Consider the following 6000-nt stretch of genomic DNA (forward strand, 5'->3'; position numbering starts at 1 on the left):
AAGGCACCTGGCCTGGACGGGGTGCCGGGCGACCTATTCAAACAGGAACCAGGAATCTGGGCACCCTATCTTCTAGTGATATTCAATGCAGTGCTTGGGGGGATGGAAATACCTGATACTTGGCTGGGGGCGGAGGTGGTCCCGATCTTTAAAAAAGGCTCGCCTCTGCTCCCAGTCAATTATCGCCCAATAAGCCTCATTGATGTCTCCCAGAAGCTATTTGGCAGACTAATACTTAACAGGTTAGAATCTTGGATAGAGGAGACCGATATCCTAAGTCCATTGCAGGCGGGATTTAGAAAAGGAGTTTCCACAGTTGATCAAATACTCCGATTGAACATCATTTATTGGAAGACTGGACTGATCGAAGGCGGCACACTATCTGCGGTCTTTGTGGACCTCCGTGCTGCCTTTGATCTGGTCCCACGGGCCAAACTGTGGGAGGTACTGGCCGAGCTGGATGTCCCAGGAGATATCCTCCACATCCTAATTAGATTGCACACAGACAATTATGCCCGAGTTAGATGTGGGAAAGGTGGTAGGTTGACGGAAAGGTTCCCCGTTTGCAGAGGGGTACGACAGGGTTGCGTACTGGCCCCGACCCTGTTTTGCCTCTTTGTGAACGGGGTGATTGAGCACTTGAGTAGGATCCCCAATATTGATGCACCACAATTGAACGGCGGCAGGGTGCCCGCGATTATGTTTGCGGATGACACCCTGCTGCTGTCCAAATCGCCAATGGGGTTACAGAGGGTCTTGAATGGGTTTTTGGGTTTCTGTAATGAAAGGGGCCTTGAAATAAACCCTTCAAAAACAAAATTTATGATCCTTAACCCCAAGCCCAAAAATTGTCCAAATCCGCGCCTAGGTTCTACATCTCTGGAAAGGGTTCACACAATAGAATATCTCGGAATAACCCTAAACGAGAACCTAACATGGCTGGCACACAAAACAAAAGCAACCACAAAACTTGCTCAGAGGGCGGGAGGCATCACAAGAATTGCTAAGAAATCCCTTCTTCGCCCGCTGGTACCTGCCATTCAGATTTACAAAGCCCAAGCTCGGGGGGGGCATTATCTATGGGGGCGAGCTTTGGGGACACATTCCGCTACATACCATACAGGTTGCAGAAAATAATTTTATCAGACAACTGGCTGCACTACCCCCAAGTACTCCGCTTCTGCCCCTAAGACTGGACTTGGCACTGCGACCAATCACTGAGGAATTGGGCCTTAAACCGCTGACATACTGGCGTCGCTTGTGGAGTAGTCAGGACCTTGTAAACTATAGAAATGAGCTGCAGCAATTTCTTAGGTTATCTAATGCCACCAAAATTCCCTGGCTAAAGTATATCGGGGATATGTGCACGACGCTTGGAGTGCCAGAGCTATGGACAGAGCCGGAACCTGCGTCCGCAAGGATTTCTAGAAAAGCACTCTCAAATCTATTCTATAGCTTCATGCTCCAAAAAACATTGAACTCCACTAGGGAAGGGTCTTTAACTGACACTTTCATCAAAACAAAAGACTTATACTGCCACGAATACGTATTAGATGGCATGACACCAGTGTTCGCACAAAAGATCTACATGCAATGGAGGTATGGATCTCTCCCTTTAAGGTCCTTCACACAATCTTGGGTTGGCTGTTCGGAGTCAGGGGTGTGTCCGACCTGTGCATACAAACTGGAAAGCGATCTGCACTTGGTTTTGTTCTGTGGAGCCTACAGAATTAGGAGCTACTGGTTGGTTCCTTATTTAAAAAACCTGGGCTTTAGAACATACGCTCCGGCCTACAGAGTTCTAAAGACAGATTTATCTGCACCAACAGTGTTTGCTATGGCAACATTCCTGACTGCAATGTGGCGAGCCCGTGCAAGAATAATTAAGGACACTATAACTGTGTGAAAAACCTTTTTTACTCTCTCGTATAAATGGTCTGATTTTGTTTTTAAAAAAAATGGCATTTTACTAAGCATAGGCGTAACCATTTCCTTTGGAAACTGTATTTTTAAAAAGGATAGTATATTTGTATAATGCTTTTAAATTGCACAAAGTGATTAATTAACTGTATATCTTTTATGATCTTTTATGATCGAAATAAAGATTTTTGAATTTGAAGAAAAAAGAAGAAAAAAAAAAAAGAATTTTGAATTTGATTTATGATCTATCTAACTCCCATGCTAGATTCTTAATCCTGGGCGATTTTAATCTCTGGCCCAGTGGTCCTCATGATCTCGCATATCGAGATCTGTACCAAGCTTGCAATAACCTGCACCTTACGCAGCTTGTGTCCGCCCCTACTCATGTTAAAGGCCATGTCTTGGATATGATCTTCGCAGCTGAGCCGCTAGTCTCGATTAAGGAGGTTGCGGCCCAATGCTGGACAGATCTTGCATTGATCCAATTTTCTATTCTCTTACCAGCTGGCTCGCTGAGTAATAGCGTTCTGGTCAGGCCTAAACTTAGGAGGCAATGGGCTCGGCTACTTAAGGGCTCCAATTTACCCACACTTCTGCCAAGGGCTTTTGCCTTGGGTCAGAATGAGGAGGAGAGTTACTCCACTCTCTGTCAGCAGCTCCTCGAGTCGCTTGATAAGGTGATTCCAATGCGTAAGGTGGAAGATAAGCCGCAAAAAGCCACCCCCTGGTTCTCTAGTGACCTCCTCCAGCAGAGACTTCGTTGTAAACAGGCGGAGCGGGTCTGGAGAAGGCACTATTCAGAAACAGATAAACTGCTTTATAAAAAAAACCTCCAGGAGTATAAAGTTCAGATTAGGTTGGCCAAAGCTAAGTTTCTTGAGGCTACATTGGCTAAAGGAGGTAACAAGTCGCAAACCTTGTTTAAATTGGTTAAAAATCTTTCAAATCCAGCCTGCGCTACATCTGCCATCCCGGCCTCCCAGGAACTATGCGACTCATTAGCCTTAGCTTTTGAGGTAAAAATTAATACCATCTTGAATGGACTTTCTGTCCCCAATCTAATTAGTCTCCCCGTTTCTTGCTCCTTAGATCAGGCCAGTGGAGCAACTCGGGAGGTGCTTGCGGAGGAAGCAGCACAACCTCGGCTGACCTGCTTTCCCACTCCTTCCCTGGAGGAATTCTGCTTGTTGGCTAATGGCGTGTCATCTGGCTCCCCGCTGGACCCTTTGCCACATAAGTTCTGGAAGTTGTTTCAGGGGGAGCTCTTTCCACCTCTCCATTCCATCTGCTGCCAGTCCTTGGCCACGGCCATGGTCCCGGATAGCTGGAAACTGGCAGTGGTTACCCCACTGCTAATAAAAGCCACCTTGGACTCTCTATGTCCGACCAATTACAGGCCCATTTAACTTCTGCCTTTCTCAGTAAAAATCTTAGAGAAATTGGTCACTAGGGTCCTGTCCAGATTCCTTGAATCTAATGACCTCTTGGACGTGGCCCAATTTGGCTTCAGGCCGGCCAACGGTACGGAGTCTGCCTTGGTGACCGTTTTGGACGACCTGCGTTCGCGTGTCGACATGGGAGGAGCAGCGTTTCTGGTGCTGCTCGACATGTCGGCCGCGTTCGACACGGTTGACCATGCGGTTTTACTTAGCATGCTCCGGGAGTCCGGGGTGACTGGCTTGGCCTGGGACTGGCTGGCCTCGTACCTCTGTAACAGGCAGCAATCTGTGGCCTTGCCGCCTTTTCGATCAGCTGTAAGAGATGTAAAACAGGGTGTGCCACAGGGCTCCGCAATTAGCCCGATCCTCTTTAATTTATATCTTCGCCCTCTAATAAGTTTGATTAAGTCATTCGGCATGTCTGTCATCAATTATGCCGATGACACTCAACTTATTTTTTCCATCGAGGGCAGGGATGCGGTTTCCATGGAATCTTTTCATCGATGCATGACTGCAGCAGCGGATTGGCTGCGTCAGAACTCGCTACAGTTCAATGGAGCAAAGACTGAAGTCCTCTATTGTTCAGTAGACCGAATGCCCCGTCCTTTGCCAGAGAGGCTCTGGCCTTCCTCTACCGTAGGCACAGTAGCAGCGGCAAATTCTGTCCGCAACTTAGGTGTCCTGCTCGGGCATAGTCTCCAGCTGGATGCCTTCGTCAATAAAACCACGGCGACTTGCATGCTACTGTTACGCATGCTGCGGAAGATCCTTCCGCTACTTCCCCATTCAGCGAGGTCGGAAGCAGTGCGTAGTATCATCCTCAGTAGATTAGACTACTGTAACGCACTGCTTCTGGGGGCCCCTAACACCTTGGTCATGAAGTTACAGCAGGTGCAGAACATGGCAGCTAAATTAGCTCTCTCGCGGCCATGGTCTGCTTCGTCTTCTCTTGCGCTTTCGGACCTGCATTGGCTACCGGTCCAAAACCGGATTTGTTTCAAATCTGCTTGTCTGGTTTTCAAAGCCTTACATGGGCTAGGCCCAGTGATGCTGCGAGATCTATTTTCTTGGTACTCTGCTGCCAGACTTTTGAGATCCTCTTCGGCCTTTTTGGTGACAGTTCCCAAGATAAAAAGGGTGAGGATGGGCGGCCGTTCATTCAGCTTTACGGGCGCCAAGCTTTGGAACTCCTTACCTCTATCCCTAAGGTGCAAGCAGGATCTCCTGTCTTTTAAAAAGGATCTCAAAACTTACCTTTTCCCGAGAGCAGTGTAGTGGACATCTGTAGGAATGTTTGTGGTCAAAGCCCCAGGATACCCTTTGGGTGACAGCTGCGCTCTATAAGTATGCCTACATACATACATAATCAACAGAGACCACCTGAAACAAATATACAATACATATTCCGATGGTGTTGGAATACACTCAGTGTGTTAAAATACCCCTCACACACCAAAAGGGCCCTTGGTGTCATGCTTCATCATCGGGGTCTTCCCGCCCCCGCTGCGGGACGGGGCAGTGCTGCGACAGGCGGCTACGCCGGAGCACCTTTTCAATTGTGAGTACTATGTGAGTGATAATGAAGTGAGTGTCAGTGAGGTCTAAAGTGATAAATAGTGAAATAAAATTAAAAAATACCTGGCCTGGTGTTTAGAAAAAATTATTTAATAGGCACTGGCTGGTATCGTTAAAAGGGGTGAGACGGAGTGCAAGATCGGGTTACTAGTCTTGCTCTCCTGTGTGGGTCAACATGTTTCGGGGCGACATGCCCCTTCGTCAGGACCGGGATGTATAGATCCCCCTGTCACTCACTAATGCGCTCCCACAGATAGAGAGTGTTGAGTACGATCAATGTGTATACATAATTTAAATGCACGTGAAAAAGCTCGGTCAGTAATACTGATGATGTAAGCCTGCAAGGATAAGAACACAGGATTTTAGAAAGAGCGCGGATCCCAATGCGCTTTACTAATGAATACCTGTAAGGGATGAAAATACACATAGGGGAAGAAAACACACTTTAGGCTGTTACATGTCACGCCAGAGATTTCTTGGGAGGACCTGGATAGCCGAATATGAAAAAAACACAATATATAGAACTGTGGAGAAAAGCTTTCATGGGCTTATTGCCTGGCAGGCCAAGGATTTCCTGGAGGGGCCAGGTAACTTCACAGAGTGCAAATGGGAAGGAAAAAACACACATAAAAATATGTACACACACACACACAGAAAATATAAAGCGTCAGAAACTGCTTGTTCAATTTTGATACATACTTATTGAATGATGAGACAATGCCCCATGAGCCAAGCTGGGCGAAGGGTATAGAGGGTCCAACTGTGGGGAGACATGGAGAAATAATGCCAGGACCTAGATTAGCTATTTACACTGAGTGGATTAAGGTAGTATATTCCAGGGCAGGACTGTCGGCTATGCCGTACTTACTCAACCCCCACACCTCAGTGCTTCCTCCTTCGTCAGTGGCTTCCGTGGTAATGGAAAGCCAGGGCAGGGCGGGTCTTATATAGTGAGGCAGAGGCTTGTTAGAGGAGCCTTAATTGACTAACTCGAAACCGATGTGCGTGTTCGGTCGAGTGGTTTTGACGTGTGACCAGAGCGGCCATTGATAAATGTCCGAGGTCG

Source organism: Lissotriton helveticus, chromosome 6 (assembly GCF_964261635.1).
Source record: "Lissotriton helveticus chromosome 6, aLisHel1.1, whole genome shotgun sequence".
Classification (NCBI taxonomy): Eukaryota; Metazoa; Chordata; class Amphibia; order Caudata; family Salamandridae; genus Lissotriton; species Lissotriton helveticus.